Source organism: Haemaphysalis longicornis, unplaced genomic scaffold, assembly GCF_048455015.1.
Source record: "Haemaphysalis longicornis isolate Haplotype H1 unplaced genomic scaffold, Haemaphysalis longicornis Haplotype H1 scaffold_14, whole genome shotgun sequence".
NCBI classification, from domain to species: domain Eukaryota; kingdom Metazoa; phylum Arthropoda; class Arachnida; order Ixodida; family Ixodidae; genus Haemaphysalis; species Haemaphysalis longicornis.
In genome coordinates, this window is record NW_027526245.1 from 22395150 (window position 1) to 22409923 (window position 14774).

A 14774-nucleotide genomic window follows, 5' to 3' on the forward strand; every position below is an offset into this window, starting at 1 on the left:
TTGATTAACTGGCCTTAAATTTTTTACCTATCCGTAAATTATTTTTTTCTGATACCCACAATGTGCGCCTAAAAGACCAAGTACATATTACGCATCAGATCTCTGCAATTTCATACCAGCGGGCTTATAATACTACCAGGGTCACTTACACACAAAACACGACTTCACGCAACAAAGAGCTTACACGCACTCGTAACGCTCTCGTAGCACACGGTCAGACGCAAGCTGCCGTTCACCAAAGCATGCACGAATTGAGGTGAACAATCTTTGCGTCACGGCAGCCGTACGACAACCGAATAGACATGCTACGCAACTGATAATTATGCTGGCAGATGCGAGCACTCAAGAATACATGGAATCTGGTCAAAAGAAAAGCTTACGACTGGACAAACTCTCCGCTGCACGTAATGCCTACTCAGAAAAAAATGTCGGTTGACTGTTGCAGAGCGAATACGCATTTCTTCTCAAGAGAGTGCACAGTTTAACAAAGCGAGAACATACATTCCCAAACCTACCTTACGAAAGCGGGAAGACAGCGTCGGGTTGAATTCTGCCCGTCCAAATCTTGGCAGCCAAATTTTTCTCCTTTATGCGTCGCGTTTCCCGGATCAAATTACCAAGCACTTTGCCATCGCTGACCCTATTCGAGCCGCCAAAGGTGCAACACATTGGCACCGCGAAGCAACATAAAGCGACACCACCGCGACATCTGTTCGAAACGAGCAGCTAATTCTTACGGTGCTATCTGATGGCGCCTACGATAAAGCCGGCTCTGAGGCCAAACATTGCGCCACATCGGAGGCGATATTAAAGGGGCGACACGGCCGCGAAGGAGGCAGAAATAGAAACGGCCGGGCTACCATTTAACTTTACTGCTGACCAATGGCGGGCGGCCTTGGCCGGCCAAAAAGAAAATGACAAAACATGGAGGAGGGAAGGAGCGCGGGAGAGTGCGAAAGGCGGCGAGATCGTAAGATGACGCTACCGGTATGGGGTGTCATTTGACGCTGCAAGGACTATCCTGGCACGAGTGGTGGAGGCCATGGTGTCATTTGACGCTGCAAGGACTATCCTGGCACGAGTGGTGGAGGCCACCCTGTCCGAAATCCCGCCACGCCGGGCATAGCGGAAGCTGCTGCCGGTCAAAATAGTGGATTATTGTAGTGGAGACCCCGCCATGCCAAATGGCGGGCACTATCGGGCACGCCGCTGGCGGGCATTGGCGGGCACTATCGGGCACTATTGGGGGGCATGGTGGTACAGATGGTGGCATACCCGTCTAGCGGGCTTAGGCGTCACTTGGGGGGCATGGTGGTACAGATGGCGGCATACCCGTCTAGCGGGCATAGGCGTCACAGGGAGAATAGTGGGTCGTGAATTTTTCTGAAATGGCAGCTGTCTTGACAGAATATGCATAGAATGCGTGGCTGCCGGGACACTTTTGCTGCTTAATGTGGAAAAAGTAATGCGAAACCGTGCGCTCACACCACAGCTTCATTTTATTGTGCACAGACCCTCTTTTCACGGCGGCTCGCCTCTGTAAATAACCTCCACAGGTACTTGAGGGCATAGTTGACGCACATTTCACCAGGGGATTCTGAAAGTAGAAGGCAGGCCACATATCTGGTCAAGGAAACTCACACAGACCTTCCATTTTTTGTTTGTTTGCAATAAAATGTCCTCTTTCCTTCTTATTAACATTTTAAGTCGCCTTCTTATTCTGATATATGAACTCAGCCTGGTTTAAGGATGAACGAGTGAAAACCATTGACAAAAAAAAAACTACGGGAAATATAGTTCTCACCAAAAATATTTTCTGCCTTTCATTAACATACTGAAACCACAGGGCGTGGAAAGGAATAGTATAACAGTAAGAGGCCTAACACAAGCGCTGACCCGCAACCTGTATTAGCAAAATGGAAAAACACATGCACGTGCGCGCATGCGCAGAGGGAGAAGAAAATATTGATGCACCTTTGCAAACAATATTGCACTGAAAAACAAGAAAACACAGGATAAAGCGTGTGTAGAGGGGGTTGAGAAATCACTTGAGCATATGGCCGACAATATTGGCTTCTTTCTTGTGGAGCGTAATCAAGGTGTGGCTTCCGCAGTCAGCTTTTTAAATGTTCACGTAAAAGGCTTCTAGTATCTCCCTAAACATTCCATTTCTAAGCTCGAAGTGCCCCTTGCTATCATCGAAACAGGGTTTGCACCCACACTTATTGCAAGTTGCAGGTGAAATTGCGTACGTGCGATCTTTTATCGTCCCCGAGTGCGCTTCTAGTCCTACATTTAAGAAGGGCTCCACCTGCCCCATGTACTCTCCTTCACAAGACAGCGGTATTGGGTAAACGGCACACATTTTACAAGGCAACAAGCACACGTGTGTTTACACCATGTGAACGTTTTTTTGTTGTTCACCAATGAAAAAAATAAAGCCGGCCTATTTTATTCTTAGCTGAGTAAAAGGGTTGCATACTATATAGGGACCCCACATTTTTTGCCTGCGTGCCGTTTTGTGCATGTACGGCAAGACAACTCAGCAAAGGAACTCGTGAAACGTGCGGTCATGCCCTACATGCACAAGATGGCACATGGGCTGAAAAATGTGGGGTCTCGATATGGCGTGCAAATCCTTTTCTCAGCTAAGAACAAAATAGGCAGGCTTTGTTCGTTGGTGAACAAAAAGCGTCCACATAACGCCAGTTTTACAACTTCCAAAGTCAAGCACACGCGTGTTTTGTGCCTTGTAAAATGCGTGTCGTTTACCAGATACTGCTCTCTTGCATAACAGTGTACGTGGGGCATATGGGAGGTGCTGAAAAGAGCACCCACAGACGATAAGACATCACACGTATGCAAATTTACCCGCACAGTGAAGAAAAGTGCATGCAAACCTCTATTCGGTGATAATGAGGGGCTCTTCAAGCATAGAAATCGGATGCTTAGGAATATAGTAGAAGCCCTAAACATTAACCTTTATAAATCAAAATATTCCGGCACTCCTTGGGCTGCACCGTCCGGCTGCTTCTTGTGGGTACTGCGGGCAGACCAGCCGCTGCCCCAGCCGAATGCCACCGCTCACGTTGGAATGCATTTTGTGCGTCTCATATGGCGTGAAAATGTGTAAATGCCTTTTCATTTGATGTGTCATCATGCCACAGCTTACTGCCTGAAAGCACATTCAAGGAAAACGAGAACTAATTCTTATGCCAGGCTTGACCACGCTGCACACAGATGCAGTGTGTCACAGCGTGTCGCATGTCGTGAATGAAGGGTGTTGCGCGTTCTCGTCAAAATCACGAACTGTGTGGTTCGATTTTGTGGGGACCTGTGTTTCCCTACGCCTCGCCTGCACATGCTTTCGCGAACCAGGAGCCGCCATTTTGGGCGGCCGGCGCATCGCGTGAGCCATGACCTCTTCGTGACCCCATGCGATGCGCCGAACCCGAACCCGTGCGCGAGTCTTCGGATTCCTCAGGGCTAGTGTACGGCTCGTAGCACTTTCTCTAGCGAAGCTAGCCGGGGTCCTCTGCTATCCCGTACGTTAGCCCACAATTTGTAGTGCCAGTCTTTCTAATGTGCATTGTTATACCCAGGTGTTTACAGCTACTTGCCGTCTTTTTAATTCCCACGTTCAAGTCCCGTGCTCAGACAGAAATTCACATACACAGAGGCCATCCGTTCAAGTGTGACAGCGCCGCTGTTGACTGCACTAACAAGCAATGCAAGCACAAAATATTAGTGCAAAAATATCCTGAAGAAATAAGCGTATAGATATACAATGAGACAAACCCACAGAAGTATAATAGAAAGACACACATCGCTTGCGTATTTTTCCTTACTTCACTCCAAGTGTGTCATTCACTGCTTTACTCCTACATGAAGTCTAATCACCCTATAAATTTTCCTGGGGCTCACGGTGCTGTGCAAATGGGTCATCACGCTGAACTGAAAACACTGAATCAAGCAGTTTGGCACAAAGAGCAAAAAAGTGTGGCTGCATGTTTCTTCTAGAAACCTGTTACTGACCCCCTTGACGTCCATTGCTGACTTTGGGTATTTACAAGCGTGCTGTCAATCATTCTCGCTCAAATTGTGGCCTGTGAGGATCTATTTTGCTGCACTACCCTTTTGTGGTCAATTGTTGTAGGTGACTTTGCCATACTCGAGGGATTAGCTGCACACTCGCCCTTCTCACATACCCGTGCTGCAACGCAAGCAAAGGGTTGATTTTCGCAGACCTTGGCCTCGTAAAATAAACACAGCTAACTTCTAGAAAAACTGAGTTTCTGACTGCAACTGCATTTAGGTCAATAAACGGGCTTTCTAAACTGGCGTGCCACACCTTTTCTTTTTTGCTGCTCGTGCCAAGCTGCTGGATAGGAAGTACTTTCGGTTCAACATGAAGACCCATTTGCGCAGCGCTGCAAGCCTCCAGAAAATTTATAGACTTCGCACATGTATACGCTTGAGTAAAGTATTAAATTGGGGGAGTTGGCTAAGTTCATTTCGTACAACAGTGCAAACACAGAGACAGAAGGAAGGAAAAACATGCAAGCTCTGTGTCTTTTCTTCCTTATGCTTCTCTGTGTTTGCACCATCGTACGATATCTATACGCCTATTTCTATGGGTTAGTTCTTGCATGAAGACTTTGCAGTTGTGTTGGTTGTTAGTGCAGTCAACAGCAGCGCAGTCATGCTTGAACGGGTAGCTTCCATACATAGTGTATTTCACGCAGGGCATGGTGACTTGGAGGTGATATTTAAAAAGAAAGCAAGCGGCTGTAATAACCCGGGTACAACAGTGGGCATCAAGAAGTCTGGCACTACAAAATAGAGCCACACAAGTCATGATTTTGTCGAAAACAACATGCCACACACTGCATTCACAGTCTGTGCAGCATGGTCAAGCCTCGCATAAGAATTAGTTCTCGTTTTCCTTGAATGTGCTCTCTGGTGAACAAGCTAACTGTGGCATGATACATCAAATGGGAAGGCGCTTACCAATTTTCAAGCCACACGAGATGCACGATATGCAGTCCACGATGCGAGCGATGCCACGCTGCGGGGTCGGCAGCTGGCGTGCCCACATTCCGCCACAAAGTGCTTGCATGGCAGCACACTGATCACGGAAAAATGCTGCGCCCAGGGAGAGCCAGGCAATTATGGTCTATAAAGGTGACTGCGTAAGCCAGACCTCGATTACGTCCCACAAAAAAAAAAAAGCCAAGCTAGTTGGCCATATGCTCACGTGACTTGTCAGCCCCTCTCCACACCCCTTTTCTTCCAACTTCTTGTCTTTTTAGCACATTATCCTATGCAAAGCTGCATCCGTCTTTTCTTCTCCCTCTGTGCAGGTGCGTAGTTGCATGTATATGCGCATTCTTTCTGTTGCCTAATAAATACTAGTTCGAGTCAGGACTAGTGTTCTTCCCCTTTTTGTTGTCCTGTTCTTTTCCAGCGTGTTGTTTCCCACAATCATAAATGTCTGAAGTCCCCTCCCATTTTTTAACTAGAAACTACCCCTCAGCCTGAACTCAAGTTGAAGAGCTGGGAACAGGTTTTTTTTCTGTAATTAATACCTATTCCCCAGTAAAAATACCAACTCAAAACCGGCGTGTCAGCCAGTTGGAAACATCTTATATGCTCTAAATATTACATGAATTGTCAATATAATCTTGACCTATTTTTTTAAAAAGCGCACGATAATATAGATGTTCACATACTTTTTCAAGTTCCACATTGATGAAAGATGCTGTCTTCTCTATCGCCCATGCCATGCTGTAGAATGTCTGCCCCGTCCATCCTGTACCGCCGCTTCTGTAGGGTTGCCAGATCGAGGCAGAAGTCTCCATAGGATGTGTTCCGCATCAGCCACGTCCATTTTTCGTCAGGCACATCCACATTTGGACCAATCTGCACTTGCAATTAAAAAACAAAGCAATTAATTTTAAAATCCCAACTGATCAACTTGCGCTCTTTGAATCAGGTATAAAGTACTATATCCTGTGTTGAGGTTGTACCTTACTTTATTAGAAAGCTAAATAATGTAACCAAACTTTACTGGTCACATAAATCCAAAGATTTGATCAAATAAATGTTGTCGTGCTCTGCAACATGCTATACGACTGGTTCTCAAATGGGGGTCCGCGAAGCCTCTTTCAAAACTTTTCCCCTGCCACTGTTTTCTCGATTTTGCCAGAACTTTTCTTGATATGCAAAAAGGTGGCCTCGCTGCATTACATGTATGTTTAGTTTCTCTGCATAGTGCATATTTTAACACCTTCTTTCCGCACAACATGCCAGCTATGACAAGAGATAAAAAGGCCTACCTAAGGCAGCATATAACTGTTCAAAGACTTGTACATACAAGTACAAATTGTTTGACATAATGACACCGATCAACATATGCTCAATCGTGGGGTCCCCACTGTTTCGCAAGCCAAGAAGGGGTCACTGGGGCAGTCATGGCTGCGAATCACTGCGCTGCTATACTATTGAAGTTTTGGTAGGCCAAAAGATAACACACCCGCTGCAGTGGCTCAGTGGCTAAGGCGTTGCGCTGCCGAGCACAAGGGCATGGGTTGGATTCCCGGCCAATTTTACATTAGTGGCGCATAGATGGGCAAAGAGCAAAGCCGGCCGCCCCACCTAGCTTAATTTTGGTTCAACTAAGATTATGCCTGGTTATGCTTGGAAACTCGGCCAAGTATTATGTATAGTTGTTTTGAAATGCGGACAAGTTTTAAAACAAAGCTTTCTGCCTCTACCAGCCAACGGTTTCTTCGTGGAGTGCGCAACAAGAAACTCCCAACGTGGCTGCGGAGGAGGAGGACGGCCCTTTTCACTCATGGAGCACTGTGTAGATGGAGCGGCAAATGGCGCTATTACCCAGCGTTCCCCCAACGCCGGAGTTGCTTTCGGAGCTGTGCACCCCGGCGGGCACGTTGGCTAAACCATTCCATTGGCTTTGTCATCTGCTTTAGCGACGGTTGTTTGGGCCTGTTCTTGTGCAGCTTCGCGTACATTGCACGCTTCCTTCACACGACCTTTCTAACTTGCTGTACAGCACCTCCTGGGTAACCCAGATCCGACAGAATTAAGTGGCCATACACCAAAGATACGTTTAGGATTGGTTTGGAGGGCAGGAAAACAAAATGTACAGACCCCTTTACAGACATCTGGTCACTAGAGAAACGCTAGCTTTTGCGCAGTGCTTGCCAGAAATGAGACTCTGTTTTCTAAATTACTGAATACAAATTTGGTTATGTTTTAACTGGCATTACAGAAGGCAAAAGAATCAACAGGATCTGATAAATAGCGATTATAAAAGTTCCCTCAGCTTTCTCGCAATTCTCAACCTTACTAAGCTAACTAGTTATCGGTATAAATGGGAATCACTAAGCTCACATGCCGAATTGCTTCGGTGTCTGCGCTTGTGTCGTGCGGTGGTGTAGCCCCTAGCTAGCTCATCAGAATGACGAGGTTCCACTGTCTCACCCTTAGAAAAACGCTCGTCACCGTTTTCTTTTTGCCGACGCACGGCCGGGATACAGCGGCGGCGTCCGGCGCTCTAGCCCGGCCATGGCCAACACTGCTGCAATCGGGACGCCGCCCCCGTGAATTCCAGATAACGGCTGGCAGAATATGTGGTTTCACTCTTTGCACTGCCACGTTTGTGAATTCAAGTGACGGCATGGGCAATTGTTGTGGGTGTCGTTTACAGCTTTGCTTTCCAACCACCTTTAAAGCGTGGATTGGAAGCAATTTTTTTTTGCTCGGTGTCGTCGTTAGACCCCAAAAGAGGAATGACCACTCAGTGATGAAAGAATGTACAACGTATGCGTGCCAACCAACTTTGCAATGAAGCCCAATGTGTGCGGTGGCCACTTTTTTAATTGGAGGTGAAAAGCATAAGTGCGTGCATGTTCCAAGATTTTGGCACACATTAAAGATCCCCAGGTGGTCAAAATTAATCTCGAGCCCTCCACTACAGTGTGCCTCATCGCCTTTGTAGCGTCGGCGAATACACCATACTATCAATTAATGCAGCTCGAAGGGTAATGGAGAGCACAGAGGGACAATAGTTTGCTAAAGAACTTTTTGAACTCCTTTGCTCTCAACCATTTGGCTTTGTGGTCTGGTGTCTGGGATGCTAATTAAGTTGATTAATGTTAATGTTTCACCGACACTTGGCTTCTTTCACTGCACTAAGTCATGCAAGGATTGAGCCATAGTGAAGCTGCAGGATTTCTTTCTACGCGAACGCTGCAGAACGCAGCAGCACACGTTTGTACAAGTTTGAAATTGTCTGTTTACATGTTCCGCGATGCTTTGCACTGTGGTAGTGGTAGTCATCATATGCAAAAATATCGTCGTGGTCCTTTTGACGAGCACTGCATACGCCACTTGACAACAGCTGGGGCGCAGTGGTGCGCTTATATGCACGACGCATGCGCTGCTTTCCTCGATTTGCGTCGAGCTTTCATGGAGCAGGTGTTTAGCAACTGTGGCGTTGCTGGTCGCTAGGCAACCCGAGGCACTCCTCCAACATTTTGCTTTTTTTTTGCTAAAGGCACTCTGCATGCAGGGGTCAGTTGGCGGTTACTCGAGGCACACGCTCACGAGCACTCGGCATTTTTTGGGTATTTTAAACGCATTAGCGCCACACATTACAGCCAGCTACAACAGTTGCACTGTTCAAACAGCGCGCATGGGAGAAAAATGCTGCATGAAAGCCAGTCCGTAGTCCAACATTCCAGTGTCTATGAGTATATACTAGCAGATTGACCATAACGTGCTTTCATTTCTATTTATCACACTGCGCACCAGGGGGAAAGTCTTGTACCAGCACCATCATCATCATCAGTGCCATCATCACCACGAGTATGAAATGGCTGATCAAACACGACTGCCCACCTGGGCGGCTGGTCTTCAGCGCTCCCAGTTCTGGCCGGGCCTACGCGTACACAATAATGTAGCAAGCCGCATCCGCAACAACCAAATCTGCTTCTTAAAATAAATTCTAATCTACCCCAAATTTTTGTTTAATGCTTTTGAAGTAAGCCATAACCGAGCACATGCAACTGAGAAAACAGTGTTAATAGAATAGCTTATTGCAGGACAGCTATTGAAATGTGCGACGGTAAAACTCTGGAGTGCTGTATCACTGCTTCGTGCGGGTTATTTTTATGCGTACATGATTGAAACCAGGTCATTCATCTTTTACAAATAGCTGCTGCAATCAGGCCACTATTCGTAAACTCGAAGCGCCAAGGTTAGTACAGAGGCCACATTGTCTACTGCGACTTGTGTGGTAGGAACACGTTACACTTCTTACTGTACACGTTTTTCACTGCTTTTTCACGACATAATTAGCCACGACAAAGTATTGTTCTTCCACAGAAAGAAAAGTGCGAAACAAGCCACTTCCGGCACGTATCTGCAGGCTGTCGGGAGCGGCTGCCGTTCTCAGCATAGGTTCCCAAAACCCAAACCCCAATTTATTGGACCGTCTGTGCTGTGTGCAATCAGGTTTTAAACCAGTTGCTGACGCTACTGTTCTTTTTACGTCGACTATTAGACAGCATTCTTGCATGGCCAAAAATTCAAGTGCAGTTGTACTTTAAGAACCAATATTTTACAAGAAATAACTGTTCATAGAACTTTGCTCTTGAGTGCTGTGCATGCATCCAGCTGAAGTGGTAAGTTAAAAGAAAAGTGCTGCCGAGATTTAAATTGCAGGCTAAATTCTGGTTTTTTGCTCCTTATGATTCATTAGTGTACAGCAACGACAAGGGGAAAAATTCTGCTTACCTGACCATCTACAGCTGCAAACATTTTCAAAACTGGCTCAGGGAGGAAGGGAAGAGGGGACACCACAGCTCCAGCAACACCTTTCCTCCAGCAAGCGAACCTGGTAGTGGTCGCACCGGCACTGCAACTGCTAAAAGCAGATACAAATGAGGATCAGGCTCAATATACTGAAACAGTTCAAATGCAAACATAAAGGCCTAATGCAATGCATTGAAAGTCCATGTAGGTTCCTAAGAAAAATGGTCAGCCGTGTGGTTAGCTGGCTGCTCCAAGCAATGCTATTATGGGCAATAATTGTTGCATTGTGCACCAGAAGGCACTAATTATCAGGACAGAAGTGCAGTGGATCTTTGTAGCATATTCTACTGTCACCGCACATGTGCCAGCAATTTGTTTTACGACAAAGCCCTGGAAGCAGGTGCACATTCTCGAGACTAGCCTGCTGCCGGCAAAGGTTATTCTCCTCTACTCCCTCATTGGTAGCCATTTGCTTGCAGCGTGATCAGCGTCAAATATGTTTGTCCGATTCTTTGCCAGCTTTTTTTTATGTCCACATGTACTAATTAACTGGAACTGCCAAACAAGTGGGAGGAAAAAGTGCAGAGCTGGAAAGCAGTAAAAGCTTTCTAAGCACTAAGAGGAGAATAAGCATGTTTGTTTCGATGCCCACGTCACCCTGACATAACGAACCAGCAGAGCACACGTGGAGATCCCTAATGAAGAGAGGCCCGGTAGAAAAAAGAAAATATGGTGGGCCATCTTATGTTTTTTTTTCCTTTTTTACTGTTCATCACCATCACCATGCTTCACCGCACTTCCAGATGCGATGTCTGCTGCTAGACTAACCATTCAATGAGAGGGGGCACACATCCACATTAGTAATTTAAGTTGCCGTGGGTGATTATGAAGCCCAAAGAAGCCTTGCTTTGAAAAAATAAAAAAACGTGCCATGGCCAAGAGCCCCTCAGTTCCCATCAGCTCAAATATGAAACCTGAAACCTGCAACACTTAATCCTGAATAACCCACTGGCAACTTGTTCTCTATAGTTCAAAGGCTTGCGGTCACTCACATGAAGAAAAAGGTAAAAGATAACTTCGTTTAGCCATCATTAAGTGCATGCCATCCTAGTCATGCATAAAACTAATTTTCAGTTATAGCTCCATATTAATTACAAGCTAGTTAGGTACGTCAACACCTCTTAGCCTCCCAATTCGGGCTGTGGTATCGTGACGGCTCTCCTCCGCGTTTTTTGGATAAAGCCAACTATTACAAGACTACCTCCATCTTTTTTTACTTGACACTTGTAACATCTTATATTTCTGCTTCAAAATGCGGTTAAATTACGTGCATGTTCATGGTGGAACAAAACTGTTCACAGGGTAAGAAAACTAATAATAAATTGAGCACATCAAGCTCACTATTTTGCTCAACCGGTGTTGCAGGTTTAAAAAGCTGTAAGATGTGCCAAAACATAAGAACAAACCCCGAAGTAAATAAGCAGACACCATCACGCTAGCCGAAAGCCAACACCAAGCCTCGTTACATTTAATTACGAACTGAAACAGTTCTAGGCAGCAATATGATGAAAGCAGTGATAACTTATCTAGATGCGTGCAAAGATGGTGCAAGTTTGGAAATTAGACTTCGTTATGTTACCTAGCCATCTGATCGGTCAACCTTATCTGTGTCAAAACATTACAAGCAAAGTAGTAACACTGCTAAGGCTCAAATGCTTTTTAAAACAATCTTTAAACTCAAATAGGCAAATTCAGCTTAAGCAGACACCATCACGCTAGCCGAAAGCCAACACCAAGCCTCGTTACGTTTAATTACAAACTGAAACAGTTCTAGGCAGCAATATGATGAAAGCAGTGATAACTTATCTAGATGCATGCAAAGATGGTGCAAGTTTGGAAATTAGACTTCGTTATGTTACCTAGCCATCTGATTGGTCAACCTTATCTGTGTCAAAACATTATAAGCAAAGTAGTAACACTGCTAAGGCTCAAATGCTTTTTAAAACAATCCTTAAACTCAAATAGGCAAATTCAGCTAACTGAAATTGAAGAAGGAACATAATGCAAGACAATTCACAACTGCAGAAAAGCAATGTGGTCACCATTTTTTTACTAGGCCCGAACACACTCAACGTCCCACGAGAAGTCTTGTCCATTGACTGGGAGTACGTCGTGCCCGTTCTTTATCTTCAAAGCAACTTCTCGGCCTGCAAGCGGCCAATGGCCTGCAAAATGCAGATTATTATCAACCAACATGCCAGACGCAGTCATTTTTCCTCGAACCTGGTGCACCCAAAATGCAGAATCACAGAGATCACCAGGCTGCCTTGCCCACTGTAGGGTAGATTATGAAAAACACTCCTATACAACATTAGGCTGAGCGTAAACATGCCGTAACTGACAAAAACCACGGGGCATGAATATCAGCAATCAATATTTCAAATGATCGTTCTAATTTTTCTCTGAGAATTATTGGTAACAACAGTAACATTTACCACAATAATAGCACAAAAAATAAAATGATAAGGCAAACATTTATTTTGAAATATACACGCTCTGCGTATTGAGAAGCTACGCCACTCGAAAGATGTGTAGAGGCATGCGGGAATGTGGTCTGTTCACACAAGTGTTGTATACAGGGGTGCAAAACTTGGGCTTTACATATCAGGGAAGTTTGTCTGAAGGTAAAACGTTCCCAGATGGAATGCACAAGACATTTAGCAGCTGCTCATTTATTTACATGAGAAAGAACTGAGAACCCCTTTTTTAGTTTGGGGGTTCCACGCACTGAATCTGCACCCAGACTACGGGATGCGCGAATTTGAGGGATCCTCCCAATTTAAACCACCCTGGTTTCGTAAAAATGCACTGAAATATCGACACTACTGTTTTTTTGTTTTTTTTGTATCTATCAGAACTGCAATGGCCGCGGATCACTACCGAAAAAGCCAGCGCAGATAAAACAGGCATGCTCTTTTGAAGCACTTGCGCTTCTGCAAGGTAACTTTTCACAATTAGGAATGAAATGAAAGGAGTGCCTCGCGGGGAATATGATACTTTGGATGGGCATGAGAGAACCAGAAGGCAAACCCTCTGAACGCACATTTTATGCCACTTACAAAAAGTTTCGACCTCTACAGCGCGCGCAAGGCAGCGGCCACTTGGTTACAACAACGCTGTTTATCTGTCCGTAGCACGCCAACGTCTAGACGAGGCACGATACACGCAATGTTTCAACGTGGTCGCATAAAAATTCGTATAAATGCATATTCCCGAGGCGGCTGACGGACGCACAACACTATTCACGCTCATAATTGAACACATTAATACTGAAACATTCATAGTGCGGAGCGTGCTAGGGGGCCCTAAATACAGTGTGTTGCGACGATAACTGGAACACTTTAAAAATTTTTCCTGAGCGATCGGCCGCTCTGTTGGCGCTCAAACTTCACACAAAGGTCGCATTTTGTGGTCTATTTTGTTTGACACCGGGAACAACAACGGTAGTTACCTGTTTATTCTGAAAATAAATAAAAACGATTTTCGCCTATGGGAAAATGGCGGCGATTTGGACGTGCGAGCCCGAAAACCGGGTTTTCTGATCGTCTGTTAGCTCATTTCTAGGTGCATTTTCTGACCGTCTGCTGCACCATTTGGCTCCGTACGTGAATCCCAAACATGCGTTTCACTCTGCAGGTGGTTCCATCGTTCCAACATCAACTTGCGCTGGCTCGCACGTCCAAATCAGCGGCCATTTTCCCATAGGCGAAAATCGTTTTTATTTATTTTCAGAATAAACAGGTAAGTACCGTTGTTGTTCCCGGTGTCAAACAAAATAGACCACAAAATGCGACCTTTGTGTGAAGTTTGAGCGCGAACAGAGCGGCGGATCGCTCAGGAAAAATTTTTAAAGTGTTCCAGTTATCGCCGCAACACCCTGTATACTCCGATACCCTGCTCTAGACTGAATTCAAGGCACACCCCGCGTTTTAACTTTTTTTTTTGTTAGTGTACAGTTCTCCTAAAGAGAGTACTCAGCCGATTACACAGCTACGCATTATTTTTATAACCTGGAGGCTGGAGGGAAGTGGTATTTTTGGGTGGCTCATAGCGAAGAACAAGGCGGTAGCGTTTTCGGTGCGGTCAGTTTGACTAATGACACATGATTCTACTTCGCACAACCCAAGGCGCAAGCTTTGGAGCAAGTGCTGCTTACATACGTGACAAGACGGAAAAGGTCGCTTGTCAAATGCCAAATCTGCGTAACGCCGATATGATAGATATCGCACACCAACGCGAGCGATACGTTGCACACACAGAACGTCAGTCCTAAGTGCCGGCACCGGCTCGACAACAGTGCTCCGTTAAATACACTGGACTAGTAAACGACGTTTCACTTACCTTAACTGCCCAGCCGTACTTGTTCGTCCGGTAGATAAATCCATAGTGATCACGTAACCAGAAATTTCACGCCGCTGAGCATTTACCGAATCGTAGAACCAGTGCACGCAGCCATGACGGTGGGAGCCGAGCGAGCCGCCGAAACGTCGCCGCCGTCGTCTGTGTCGCGCTGCCCCCCTGCCGGCGGCCAACTGAGTCGAGTGACGCGCGCCGTTCAAAACGCGTTAAAAATAAATAAAACTTTAGCATTGTCATGGACGCCTAAGCTGTCGGTGAACGGTAAGGTCAGGTGCCACTTACATCCAGCAGGAGTTGAGAGCATGTTCTGTAAGCAAACAGTACGTGTTCCATGAGCTATTTCATGGCGTGACGGGGGCAACGGGGGCTGCAGGCGACAACGGCTAGGAATGACGGTGGCGGTTCTCTCGCTGGCTTCGTAGCGTTGCATCTTTTCATATACATGCAGAGGCCGGCATATCATCTTGTAGTTCATATATTAGATAAGTTCGCGTTATGCACGCCTGTGCGCACGC

General features: G+C 45.9%; 1 long non-coding RNA gene across 1 annotated transcript; it reads right to left on the reverse strand.

The window, feature by feature from the left end:
* Nucleotides 1-1476: 1476 nt before the first annotated feature.
* LOC144164999 (uncharacterized) lies at nt 1477-14437 on the reverse strand. The gene is made up of 5 exons (XR_013321298.1): nt 14242-14437; nt 11943-12065; nt 9823-9952; nt 5733-5922; nt 1477-1597 (listed from the first exon to the last, which is right to left on the reverse strand). It is a non-coding gene; the product is annotated as an uncharacterized LOC144164999 (long non-coding RNA).
* Between the last annotated feature and the right edge of the window lie 337 nt (nt 14438-14774).